This window comes from Cryptomeria japonica, chromosome 2 (genome assembly GCF_030272615.1).
Source record: "Cryptomeria japonica chromosome 2, Sugi_1.0, whole genome shotgun sequence".
Lineage (NCBI taxonomy): Eukaryota > Viridiplantae > Streptophyta > Pinopsida > Cupressales > Cupressaceae > Cryptomeria > Cryptomeria japonica.
Genome location: NC_081406.1, coordinates 568,748,769 through 568,763,804, shown reverse-complemented (window position 1 = coordinate 568,763,804; position 15,036 = coordinate 568,748,769).

The following is a 15,036-nucleotide window of genomic DNA, read 5'->3' as shown; positions in this document are numbered from 1 at the left end:
ACAAAATATTTCATTGGATAGATGACCTCAAAATCATACACAATCTAGAAGTGCAATTTCCAATGTGATAATGGTTCTTTGTTCCTCGATCTTGTAACATGTTTCCACATGTGTGTCTAAGTTCAATGAATCTGGTAACACATTTCACTCGGTGTATATCAACTCGGTGTGTCATTATTGTTGCTCGGTAGACATGCAGTGTTACTCGGTAGACAACTCGGTGTATACTGGGCTCTGTGAATATTTTCTTCTGTGACCAACTGTACTGTGCATGCCGATTGAATGTTTCGATAGTAGTAACCGACTAGAGTATATAGAATGACTTTGGATATAAAACTAATGGCAACTTAATAAGTAGTAACAATCTGCACTTTTGACATTAGTTGAGATGTTTGACAAAACTACTTTCAAAGTCATAACAAAAATCTATATACTTACAAAATTTGACTAGACAGACAGTATATACATTAGTCAATGAAATAGTATATTTAGATATACTCCCCTTATCAATATACTGTACAAAATTCTGATTTTGCATGCTCGGTGATCAATGTTCTGTATTAACTTCTCGGTTTGCTGCTCTTCTGTCAAAATTAACTGTGCATATGAATACTCCATTTTGAATTGATCTTGAGGGTTAATGAAAATTTGATTGTATCCTGAAAAACCATCCATGAAGGATAATAAGGCATGTCCTGCCGTAGAATCAACTATCATGTCAATGTTCGGAAGAGGGAAATCATCTTTTAAAGAAGCCTTATTTAAATCTCGGAAATCGGTACACATTCTTATTTTATTATCTGGTTTAGCCACAGCGACATTATTTGAAATCCATGGGGAATAATCAATAGGGCGGATAAATCCAGCCTCCAATAACTTTTCAATCTCAGCCTTAACAAGCAGAGCCACCTTAGGATTCATTTTCCAAATCTTTTGTTTCACGGGCTTAGCATCAGGGACTAAGACAATATTATGAGTAACAATCTTAGGATCTATACCAGGCATGTCAGAGTATGTCCAAGCAAAGATCTCGGGGAATTCATGCAATAAATCTACATATTATTTTTGTTCCTCTTCATCCAAACATTTTCCAATTTTAATAACTTTTTCTTCATTGCAAGGATCCATCTTAACATTAGTGGTGTCACTTATGAGAAGATTACTTTGTTGAGGAGTATCCTTTAGCTGAGGGAATTCTTTCACAATCTCATCGTTATCCGTCTCTTTTCCAAAATAGGCTTCAGTGTTCAAACAATACGGGAGTCCCCTATTGTGATGATAACGAGGAAGAGTATCATATGCTCCTACAAATTCAGCTAAAGCATCATCGGTAGGGAAAACATCAAAAGCACAAGCACACGAAGGATCCTCATCAATGTACTCGGGGTGTTGCATTGATAGAGAGGTAGAAATAGCATTAACACTAATACAGGGTCTTCTAGAAGCTTTAATGCGCTTATAGGGATTATAGCCAAGTCCAAAGGCATGGTTGTGAAGATTATTCTCTAGAGGAACCTTTATTCCTTGTTCGTGTGCGCCACAACCATTTCCATGATACCCATGCTTAGCAAAAATGCGAAAACCACGACCATAACGATCAGCCATTTCAGACAGAGAAGGCGGTTTTTCATAAGACAAAGAATCAAACTCTTCAGAATTAGCAGTGCGGGGAGAAGAAGTTTGAGAAGCGGCCACAAAGTTATTACTCATAGGTTCAGGTAGTGTTGATTGATTTTTAGCTTCTTCCTTCTTTTCAGCTTTAAGCTCTCTAGAAGGAACCTTATATTCACCTACAAAGGTAGGATTAAAATCAAGGGATCCCCAATCGTCGTCTGCGAGAACTTTCTCAGGATCAAAATCCTTCTTATGTGTAGTTTCAAGTCGAGAGGAGTCTTCTTCAGGAGCTCCAGACTCATCCAAAGAATTTTGATCATCAGAGAGTGAGGATTCACCGATAGGTATCTTGTTTAAAGAGTCACCACTAGACGAGGGCGGCTTAGAGGCACCCCTTTGGAAGTAGATGTTTGCAAACAAGCTTGAAAATTGGTATCACCTATCAAGGTATATGTCTTATTGTTGTAGATAAACTTAACTTGTCTATGCAATGTAGAGGGGACAGCTTGCATACTGTGAATCCAAGGTCTCCCTAATAGCAAGTTATATGTTAGATTTCCTGACATAACATGGATAGGAGTAGGCAAAGTAACAGGCCCCACTGTGAGGGGTAAGGTGATAATACCTAATGAAGTCTTAGCCACATTGTCAAAGCCTCGAATAGGACGAGAGTCAGGCTCAATTAGGGATGTATCCACATTCATCTTATGCAAAAGATTAATGCTACACACATTAAGACCAGAGCCATTATCTACTAGTGTTTGTCTTATAGCAGTGTCTTTCATGATAACCACAATCATCAAGGGATCATATTGATGTTGGATTTCACTAGTAGGCAACTCATCTTGGGTAAACACAATTTGAGCTTTAGGATTCATCACAGAGTTAACCAAAGATGCTATATTACTAGATGTATTCGGTGGAGGAACATTCAAATCTTTCAAGGCATCTTGTAACATTCCATGATGAGCGGAAGAAGTTTGAATCAAATCCCAAAGGGATATCTTAGCAGGGGTAGCTTTAAGTTGTTCTATGAGATCATATTCCTTACTAAGAACTTGTGAAATACGTGGAGCTTGCGGAAGAATTGGTTGAGGATTCGGAAGAGAAACTGGAATAACAGGAGGAGGACTAGGCTGCCTATTATTTCTGGTATGATAAGTATGGGCAACCGCATGATAACTCTCTCTAGTTATTTGCTTGGCATAACTATAAGGACTTATAGGTTTTCTTCCTTGCACAGTGATGATTGGTTTTTTCGGAGTACGAAAGGAATCATGATCATACCCTCCTTGGACAGTAAGGAGAGGTGATTTAGGACCTTGAAAGGTGGGAGAAGGATAAGCACCTTGGACTTCAAAGAGAGGCTTTTTATGCTCATTCAAGTTTATCATGTTAACCAATTTAGAGGTTTTGTTTTTGTTTAGAGATTTAGATAAAGCCACAAAGTCATCAAGAGCGTCATCCAACAAAGCATGATCATATCTATTAAAAGGTTTATCTTTTGATTCAAAAGGAGACATCTCCTCATAGAGGGGATTGTTGAAAACAACCATGTTACTAGATTTAGTGGAAGAGTTGATAGGAATGTACCCTTGAGAGGATTCATTCGACTTATCTTTCTCATCACAACGAAATGGCATAGTAACAAGGTTTATGAGTTTTTGGTAAAATGAAGGTTTGGCATCTTTAGGGTTCAAAAACTCATCTAAAGCTTCATCTAATTCATCTTGGCTATACTCATAATAATCATCATAAGCATGAACATTTTGCAAATAAAAGTCTGACATTTTGGAATAAAAATTGCATGAAATTTAAACACACAATGCAAAGAAACACACTCTTTTTTTTTTTCTTTTTTTTTTTTTTCTTTTTAATAAAAATGAAATGAAAACACACTAAATCTAGATTTAGATCTAACAAATGCAATGCAAGAAGAATCAATGATAGATTCACGTCGGGTTCACCAAAATGTGTGGGGGAAAAAGTGAGACTAGGTTATCATGCCCTAATCCTACCTTTTGACACACATTACGGAATACGAAAGAGCCTAGAGGTATCACACAATTGGCTACTTCTTTTTGTGAAAGAGAGAGCCACGGGCTACCTACTATGGTTTCTATTCCTTTGTTGTAATTGAAAGGTAAGATTATGCAAGTTCAATTCCTAACCCTAAAATGCAAGTATGAGCTAACAACAAAATTGCAGAATTGAACTTAAACAATGGAAAGCTGTAAATACAAAGATAAGACAAGAATGCAAATGCGTACCCGGAGTCAAAATCTGAGTGGAAATGTTCGGGACGGGGGCGCGGGCGCCACTGTCTTGATTCTGCACCTGAAACTGCACTTGAAACTGCTATTTTGCACTTTGGAAACTGTCTGAAATGTTGTCTGTCAGGAGGACTAGGGCGCCCAGTGCCTCTGTCCCAGGGACCAGGGCGCCCAGCGCCCCTGTCCTGGTAGGACTAGGGCGCCCCACGCCCCTGTCCTGGTAGTCTGCTCTGCAATTTGATGTGGGGTGTTGTCTCGACCTGCTTTTTCCGGATCTGCAACCTGCGGCGTCGTCCGAGTCTCGAAACCTGCACTTATATCTGAAAAAGGTGTTTGGGCGGCTATATAGGGTTTTGCCTTAGTCAAACCCCCGCTTCGGTGATTTCCACCTCCACGAATAGCCAAGTTGTATTGTAAAAGTAATGTGTGTACAGACCTTGTGTGTGTGCAAGATCTAAAATGCAAGTAAGAAAACTAGAGCAACCTAGAAAGTAAACCCTAATTGCTTATAAATGATAATGTAAATGCTCCAAATCAAGATGCAAAGTGATCTAAAGCATGGATAAATGATATATTGAAGCTTATGCAAAGACATGAAAACAACATGAAATCATACCCAACCCCCAAGGGAGAGGTACAAGCCAATCTTCAGTCGGTGATCTCCTATTGTTCTTCAATGTCTTCCAAGCCCTAAATGAATGAATGGAATTGATAAATGCTTGATAGAGGGATGTTGAAAGTTGTTGAAGTCTTCAAAGATCTGCTCTTTCGCTGCATATGAGGTTCCTGAAAACAAAATTCTGATCCCTTCAAATGAAGAAAGAGAGCTCTTATGTATGAAACCCTAGGTCGTAATTCCAATTTTTGGCTGACCTAGAGATTGAATATCCCGCCAATTTCTTGGGGTTAAGCTTTATTTTATGATTGGATCGCGCTCCTAAAATTTCGGGAAAAATGTCCGGGACCGTGTGCACTCCGGGCGCCACGGTCCCGACAAATTTTCACCAAATTTTCAGGGCCGTCAGATATGATGATTTTAGAGAGAATCCCGAAGTTACAGGTGATTTCGAGATGTTTTGACCCCCGAAATCAAGCCCCCAAGCTCAGAATAGGGCCTAATTAGGGTTTTTGATTAAGTAGTGTATTGGAAGAATAAAATGAAAGGGGCACGCTTTAATGAAAGGGCCCGACTTTATGATGTGGAAAATGATGAAATAGAACCTTTAGACCTAACTAATTTGATTAATTAAGTGTTGAAGGGGAAATGCAATGCAAAATGCAACTGCGCCAAGGTGGGTGCTAAACTAGGTGTTAAATTGTACTGCTTTAGCAAGTGCATACAATTTATGACGTTACAGTATGTTGTCCTTACATCAGTGAGAGTGGCAGAGAGGGCATCCTTGACACTGTCCATGAGTGAATTATGATCTGTAATGTCAGCTAACAATGAAATTAGTCCATCTAAGGTGCTTCCCTCTTATTGAGTGGATAGGGAGGTAGCCTTGGTGATCTTTTCTTGGACGGATGAAAGATGAGGAATGAATAATGTCTAAAGAGTCATTATGTCCATCCTTATATTGTGCTCTTCATTCCTTAGTTCCAATTATTGAGTCATGAGCTATTGTAGCTTTGTATAAAAATTCTGAATAGAGTGTGGCTCAGTAGTCAACTTATTAGAGAGATCAGTGATCTCTTTCTCAATCACTTCTATTTTATTTTTGATATCTTTAATGAATAAAGAAAATGTACAGAGTTTCTGAAATAAATAAAGAATGTGCTTGAGTTGAGGGGACAACTCAGCAATAAATTTGACAAGTTTTACTTTGCCAATAGCAATAGCTTTCTATACCTCTTCAATCATTTTAGTAGTGAGCTCTTTGTCCTTTAACTTGCTCAAATATTCGGATGCATCTACTCTAGATGTCTCAATTTTAGTTAGGAGTTCATCCAGTTGAACATGGATGGTTGCATTTGTTGTCACTGTAGCTTCAGGTAGCATATCTGTTAATAGTGCTTTCACCTTCTGAAGTACTTTATTTTTCTTTTGAATAGCCATTTGTTTCTCCTGTTCAGCTTTGTCTTTGCATAGTTCACCGAACTCAATGAGTGCTTGCCCTTTTAATTTGGATGTGTCAACATTCGACAACACTATTGGTTTTGATAAATCTAATTTGAAACTATGCTTTTTCATCTTCTTTTCTTTACCTTTCACGGGTTGAACTAACACAATGGCTTGTGAGGCTTGTTGACCCTCAATAGGTTGCTCGATAGAGGCAACACTTTTATCAATTTCTTGAGCCTCTGATGTAGCCTTTGTTGTGTCTGTCGGTTCTTCTGTGCTTGGGGTCTCGATTGTAACATTTTCAGTGCTAGAAGGAGCTTGAGAGGTCTGTTCTTCGGTGGCCTAAGAAGCAGTTTCTCCTTCTGTAGACTTGTAACCTTTTGTTCCTTGTTCAGTATCTTGAGGGGCCTTGGTTGAAATAGGCTGAGTGACTGGAGGATAGCGCTGAACTTGCTCCAAAACTGACTCACTGGATACTAGTTTGGCATATGCATTCCCTTCTATCATTTCCTGTTCAGGTGTCTCGGTGTCCATGATATCCTCATCAATTTGTATAGTGTCAGCAGGGTCTTGCTCAATGATATTGGGATCTTCCTCGGTAACATCAACTGTTTCAAATTCAGCTTGCTCACCAGCATTCTTGATTCGAAAGATTTCCTTCCACTTTTCCTTTGTCTCATTCTCTACATCCAGATAAAAACCATTCATCAATTTCAAAGCTCTTTGCTTGACTAGGAAGTTTGAGTGGTGGTTTGTCAGATGTTCAGTGATTTCATCTACCGACATGTCTGGAAAGAGATGTACCAGACTTCTTTCTCTCATCTTCTTTTCTGAGTCCATGGCATATTTCCACCTATTATCAATATGCAAATACAATTCTTTTGGAAGAGAATTAGTTACTTCCAATGGGACCAATCAGAATTTCAGAAGTGTGTTGATTACAGCTTCTTCTATTTGTCTCTTTTCTTCATTAGATCTGGATTCATATTTAACATATCTAAAAGTTCCAAATCCACCATATTGCTTCAGATTAGCACAAAAAGTTATCAACACTATATACTTCTTCCTTTTTGCTCTTAACAATCTGAAATTTGCTTGCATCTTCAGATTCGGTGTCACTAGACTCTTTAGTCAAAATGAGTCTCCGAGTAGATTTCTTATAAGTTTTTGTTACCTTTGGTGCAGCAACATTCTTTGGTTTCTTACTCGGTGTTGCTGCAGATGATCTTGTGTTTGGGCGCTTGACTGAAGGAGTCGATGATACCTTTGATGTATCTAGTTTCTTCCTTTTTAGAACTTTCCCTTTAGGCAATTCGGTACTCAATGTAATAGCTGCCTCTTGAGCTTCAGATTCCTCCTCGGTGATGGCTATAGTGCCCTTGATAGGTGTGGAGGAAGAACCTTCACCAAATTTCTCCATTAATGCCTTGATCATCTTTGTTTCCTTCCTTGTAGCCTTTGGTACTACAATACTCAGCTTAACTTTCTCTTTCACTTCTTCATATGTACCATATCTCAGCTCGGTAGCATGCCTTGGTAATGTAAGAAAAGCATCTATCTGTTGTTGTGTGATGTCAAAATCAATCTCATAACCCATAGGTGGCAAAGATTGGGTTCTCCGTTCCACAGCATTAACATAGCAGTAATTGGTGTCTACTTCAAAACGTATGTCATCCTTGTATTTCTCTACTAACTAGGGTGGGATCCGGTACCTGTTATGCATCTTTTCCTGAAACTTGCTAAAGTAATCATCCATAATATCATTAAAATTATCACCTAGCTTCTTGATGAAGTCATTGATTTGATGGGTGATTGGTTGGTGTAGCTCCCAAACTACATTACTGACTGATGGAAAGAATTTCTCAAAATAGAAAAACATGCATACTAGAAGTGATCCAAACTTCAGAGTGTTAGCCGAGTTGTTCTTCTTCAGCTTCCTTATGGTGTTTAGATTCTCAAACAGGTTTTTCAGCAATACTTCACAAAGATCAATTTTCATTCCTTTCTTCACAATTTTATATGCTAAGTCGACTGCTGCACAGGGTACACTGTTTTCCCTTGCCGATTGGAAGAAACAATAACCTATTACTCTAATGGCAAACTTCAACTCTGCATCTGTCACATTGTTCAGTTTCAATCCTCTGCAATCTAATTCAACTTCGGTTAGAGTGATCAATTCCTTTTGTGATATCATTTTTTGATCTCGGGCATGATCAAAGATAGGGTAGCTGGTGATCAAATGAATGATTTCCTTGGTGATTTTAAATGGTTGCTCTTCTAACCACATGAAATCATCATGAACTCTGCTCAGAACAAACTTGACCCACTGGAGTTTGAATACACGGGGATAGGTTAGGGCTTTGGTCAATCCCTTGATTTTGATGTATTCATACTTGCTATCCAATTTCCCATTGGTACACAATTCATCATATGTGTCCTTGATTTCAACATGACCTAGTTCCTCAACACGACACTTAGTGAAGAATCTGACATCTTCAACTAGTAAAACCTTATCCAGAATGAGTGAAAATGCAGTTTCATCATCCGGTTCAGAAGCTACTTTGGGAGTTAAAGAGTATTTCAGTGAGGGCTTTTCAATGTTCTCAACAACAACAGGCTTCTAGATCTTAGGTGTCATTGCAGATTTCAAATAATCACTTAACAAAAGATCCCTAGGGTTTGAAAACTTTCAAATGACAGACACTTCCCACTTAGCAAATGTAAAACAGATATTCACAACTGATGTGATCGGTAAACTAGTTCTTAGAAATGCTTGAAATCGATGTGTAAATACCTTGAAAATCGCTTGGGAGGTGGTTTGATCACCTTGAATCGCTTTGCTCTACTTTCTTGAAAACTTGGTAAGTGTAAAATGATCGTGTAAAAGCTTTAAGTACACAATATACCTTATCAGGCTTCGTGCAGTTAGGTCAAAAGACATTAAATGCACTTGGTACCACTTCCTTTTTATGCTTTTACCGAGTAGCCAGTCTTCATGTATTCACCGACTAGACAGGCTTCCAAAATACTTGATACAATTTCAAATTTCCTAATGCATCTTTAGCTATGCAGATTTTGAATTAAGTGCATGATACAATAGGAATTGTTAAGATTTAACCTTTGAGAGAATGCAGTCCCTTCATACCTTTACCGATTAATTTGGAATAGGTGCACCTAACTCGGTAGGTAAGGTGCTTTCTTCATTTGACACAATTTCCTTCTTTTTCCAAATCATCTGTAATTTGCCTTTTATTTCTTCATTATCTCCTCTAGGTTGATCTCTGCAATCTCTAGCCAAGTGTCCAACTTTGTGACAATGAAAACATGCCATACTGGGATTTCTCCATGATCTTCGGTTGTTCATTCCAAACCTTATAAAGCAATTGGTACTTATATGTCCATATCTTCCACAACATTCACACCATATCCTTGTATTGTAATCCCATGGTACTGCAGAATACTGTCAGTAAGGATCTGTGTGAGTTCAGTAACCTCTAGTATTTGCTCGGTGTGCAGACCACATATAGTTCTTTTGCTTAAACCAACACTTCTCGGTACTATGTCCATATCTATTGCAGTTTTTAAAAAACCCTTTGAATTTTGCCTTCTGATAATTGTTAATAGACTTTGTCCTACATTGATTAGATGTGTGACCGTATTTATTGCAATTGTAACAATAACCATTAGACTTAGAGACATTCGGTTGCTTACCTTTTCTGATTTGGCACATGTTAGCAATATGACCTTGATTTCCACAGTAGTTGCAAATAGGTTTCTTTCCTTTGATGTTCTTCTTGTTTCCAGCTTGCTTTGATGATTCTCCTCTCTTGGTAGTGTGGATTCCCTTCTCGGTAGAGTCTTTTCCTTTGTAACCGAGTCCTGCATCTTTGTTGGGTCTTCTTGTATTCAGTTGCTCATCCAACATCTTCGATGCTTCATAACTCTTCTTTAGTGTTTCTTTGGATTTCTTCTTTGTTTCAAGTTCATCAGTCAACCTTGATACTTCAAGTTTCAATGCTTGATTCTCATTATCCTTTTGATTTGCTTCATGATGTGCATAACCCAATTGACCTGATAGATTACTTTGTATTCCAATCATCCTAGTGATTTCAGCATTCTTTTCAGATACTAATGCTTCAAGCTGTTGTTTTTCTCTTTCTAGATCTCTTACTTTATCCTCAGTTATCCTCAATGCATCAAGATTTTCAATCATCTGTGTGCTGAAATGTTCATGTCCTCTTTTCATTGCTTTTAGCTGATCAGTCAGTGCTTTGTTCTTTTCTTTTAGTTCTCCAATCATCTCTTCAGTCTCTTCAGATATACTATTCTCAGATGATGTCTTAATCTGTTCCACTAACTCTTGAGAGTCCTGTAAATCATCAGACAATCTTCTTCTAACTTTCAATGATTTTTGCATTTGTCTTTGCATGTCTGCAATCACTTGATTAGCATGATCCAACTCTTCTTGTAAATACACAATTCTCCGAGATTGTTTATAGCCTTCCATTGATAAGATCTTTTTCTTTAGGTTGTTAAACCCTTTTCCAAGATTTAAGCTCTGATACCAATTGTTAGGCCCAATATGGAAAGCTAATGTACTGAGAGGGGCGGGGTGAATCAGTACTTCAAATCCTTTCATCAACAATATCTTTATTATTATGCATAAATCAAAAACGGTTGTAACATAACATAAAGCTAAAACAAATAGATAACAATCATACATGATTCACTCCATAACACATATATTTTGGTTACGCAGAAACTCTTGGTTAGAGAGAAAAACTGCGGTGGGGATGGCACCCACAACTTCACTACTGTAATAATAAAGAGTGCTCGATTAGAGCTACATGTTTAGCTATTTCTGATAGCTTACCCTGTTAGGAGTATCAAGATCTTTAGATCTACCTTGCTAATGGATTTTACAACACTTATTTTAAATGTTGCACCTAGTTAAAGGCTTTACAATTTATAGACTTTGTTAGAGTCTTTTACCCTGTTAAAGGTTTCTCTTACAACTTCAAAATATTACAATAAAATCTTTACAAATATCTACAACTTTACATTTGAAATGTTATAGCAGATTCTATGTGCTCAAAATGAGATTACCTTGCTTATAGCATACCTTGGTAACCCATAGAATAACTCGGTAAACCCTTCTGTTTACTTTGTTCCTTGACTGTTCTCTGAAATCCTTCTCGGTGACCTTTGTGTCTCTGTAATAGTCATAACACTCAGTGCTTTCTTATGTATCACACATGTCTTGCTTCATACACCTCTATATCTCTTTTTTGTCACTTCTGATTTGATCTCAATCCATGCTGTATAAATAGATCTCTTATGTCAATGATCTGGTTCATTGCTTCTATCTTACAAACATGATTTATCGAATGAATAACCATACAAAATATTTCATTGGATAGATGACCTCAAAATCATACACAATCTAGAAGTGCAATTTCCAATGTGATAACGGTTCTTTGTTCCTCGTTCTTGTAACACGTTTCCACATGTGTGTCTAGGTTCAATGAATCTGGTAACATTTTTCACTCGGTGTATCATGCAGTGTTACTCGGTAGACATGTAGTGTTACTCGGTAGACAGCTCGGTGTATACTGGGCTCTGTGAATACTTTCTTCTATGACTGACTGTACTGTGCATACCGACTGAATGTTTCGGTAGTAGTAACCGACTAGAGTATATAGAATGACTTTGGATATAAAACTAATGGCAACTTAATAAGTAGTAACACTATCTACCAATTTATAATAATAACTTACAAGAACAAGTGCAAGGTACAACAACACAAAGTCTAAAAATATAATGCACTTCTAAGACTAAAATGAAAAATTATCACAAGCACAAAGTCTTGCAATACCTTCTGTAAGGACCTACTTGTCCTAACCCTAGTTTAACCACCATAGTAACTCATAAATATAGTTGACTTAAATTATCATTAATGCGCATGCGAGGTTTGCAATTACTAGCATGCAATTAATAAATAAGTGAACTTAACATCCATGCAATTCATGAAACTTAACATGCAGATCACATGCAAACTAAATATGCATCCAGTAAAAGTAACAAAAGTAAAGTGTGCATGAAGATTTAGTAACATGCATAAACCATAATTATTAATGATATCGATTTATGTGTGTGCATGCGTAGTAGGAAATCGTTTGCATGAGTTAATACATATGAAATTAACATGCACATGCATAATTAAATAAACTAACTGAAAAATTAAATACGAACATGCATGCATGCGAAAAAGAAAACTATTCTACGGAAAGTAAATCATGCATGTTAGTGGGTTAGTAGGTTAGTATCTTTTTCTCTCTTTCCTTTCTATTAGTTACATTGCATGGTGACTTCTATCACTTTAACATGATGTGATCTTGTAGGTCTTTTACATAACTTTTCATGCGACCATTCTAGTCAAATTACAAATAAGATACAATTTACATCATATAATTTATACAAAATTTATCTTAATTCTCTAATTCATTGATTCTCTGTCTCTGGATGTGTCGTCTCCATTGTCCTGGATAACCTCCTCTCGCAAACCGAATGACAGACATATGACCCAGGCATTTTATCTGCTCAACCAAACAAAACTTACGCTTCCCAAATGCCCATAAGCTCTCGTCCCTCACGACAGAGCTCCCTAGCAAGCTAGTACCAACTGGCGGGAATGGAACCATATCCATTCATGTAGAACTAACAACCCATCCTGTTGAACTTAACTACATGTGTTATGGCAAGGAGATAAATAAATAAATATGATGGCCATCATTACCCTATTGGGGAGGTGAAGAAAATCACCCTTCCCTGGTTAGCCCATAACAAGCACCCTATTCCATAAGCATCCCTCATAGACAGAAAATAAATAAAAATAATCCCTCCCGGATTTATAACATTCATTATGTTTATTATTGAACTTATTTAAATCTTTTCTTATTTTTCAATAAATAATTCCAAATATTCAAATTCATAAATAATTGTGTATAATCATTTAAATTCTCTCTTTTTAGTAAATAAGAAAACCCAATAATTATATGTATAATTATCTAGTTTTCTTCTTCTAATTAGTTTTGGAAAGAAAACCAAATCTTTAGGTTAATCACGACAAAGTATAAAGGAAATCTAATTTGCAAGTTTAAATAAAAAATATTTGCAATTCCCCAGTAAGTCAAGCAAATTTCTAACACAATAATCCTCAATCTTCTAATTATATCTAATTAAGATGAGAATGCAGGTGAAAAAGGGGGTTCTTTTGCACAAGAAAGATGAGGAACACGTGATGAAGGAAGAGGAATTCTCTGCAGATTTGCAACACCCCATTCCACTTATTAGAATCCTGCAACTTATTAATCTAAGACATTGATTTTGGAAGGGGAAGAAGGCTTGAAGGTGAAGGAACTAAGCACTATCGCCTCCTTCAAATCACACTCTTTGTAGACCATCTAACTAAGAGAAAGCGTTGAGAGGAAGAGATAATTGTGCTTAAGAAAAGGAAGAAGACAAGGGAGAGGAGGCGTAGCAAAAGAGTTATGCAAAAGGCGTGGGAGATGGGAAGTCAGCCCATATACATTGCACCCCCCCCCCCCCTCTGTACTCAAATTCCACATGGAGGCGTAGGAGGTGGGAAGGAAGGGTGTGTGGGAGTTCAAATACTCCCATCCAGACTCAACGCCCCCTCCTTTCAGTTCCCCCCCCTCCCCCGTCCCAAATAAAAAATAAAAAAATTAGCCACTCACTGCAACAATTGACTAAGGCGAGAAGGGTAAGCGTGGAAGAATGCTTGAAGGAGAAAGGCGATAAGGGTAAGCATGGAAGAATTCTTGAAGGAGAAAGGCGAGAAGGGTAAGCATGGAAGAATGCTTGAAGGAGAAAGGCGTGAAGGGTATTCAACGCCTTTCCTCCCCTTTATTCACTATTCATGGATTAAATTTGCAAGGGAACTGAAGGAAGTGTTGGCAATTGACACTCATCTGGTGACTTCAGGTGACTTTCGATGGTTGATTATTTGTTTAGGGTTGTCATTGATGGCAACTCTTTGTGGTGGTTCGATCCGACAATTGTATCCAAAAGTTGGTGTTAACCGGTAACTAGTAAAACCTGTTAAAATAGGGTAAAACAGGGTATTTTGGTAACGTGTTTGTCCGAAATGTTTTCTAATGATTGTGGTGTTTTTGGTGATTACTTTTGTAATCTAGGTGATAGGGAAGACCTTTAGGAAGCATGTGGTTATAATCTTTTGGTCCTGTATTATGTTTTGATCAAGATTGAAGCTGACTTTAAGCTACATGTTACATCTCTTGAAGCCGACTTGAACGAGATTGCTTTTGTGTTATGACCAGATATATAAGATCGATTTGACGATTGATTTTTGGTGTGTTAGAGATGTGGTGATTTGTTTTGGTGCAATTGAGTGCAATTTTACGTGAGCATTTTGCTTTCAGTCCAACCGGTAGCTGACTGATGTTGGAATAAATAATTTATATATTAATCATTCACTTAATTGCATTAATTCACTAAATAATTTATTATTTAGTTAATTAATTAATTATGAATAATTAATTATTATTTTTCTCCATGCATATTGCAAACTAGGAAAAGCAAACTATATTTAGATTTTCGAGAGTTTCATGCATTAATTAGTTTATTATGCTTTTTGTGCATACATGACTGATTCATGCATTCAATTTTAACTCTCAACCTATCTTATAGACTCCACCATTTAAGATTTCTATCTTTAGAGTTAGATTTCTTTATAAGGATGTCATATCTTTCATTGCAATTAAGCAATTTAAAAGCAATACATTCAATTATTGTTAATTGTCTTCAATTCTCTTTGTTGTTCAATTTTCTCTTTATGTGTGATAGGTATTCTTGCAGAAGATAACTGGGCTTATGGGATTCGCATTTCACGAATTCTAACATGGTATCAGAGCTCCAGATCTGAAGATTTGTGTTCCCTTTTTTAGAGATTATATATGCATTTACACAACAAATTGTTCACCTTGGGTTAATTTGGAGCTCACCATCAGCTCCAGAAGGCTCAAGAAAGTCAGGATCGCCTTTTGT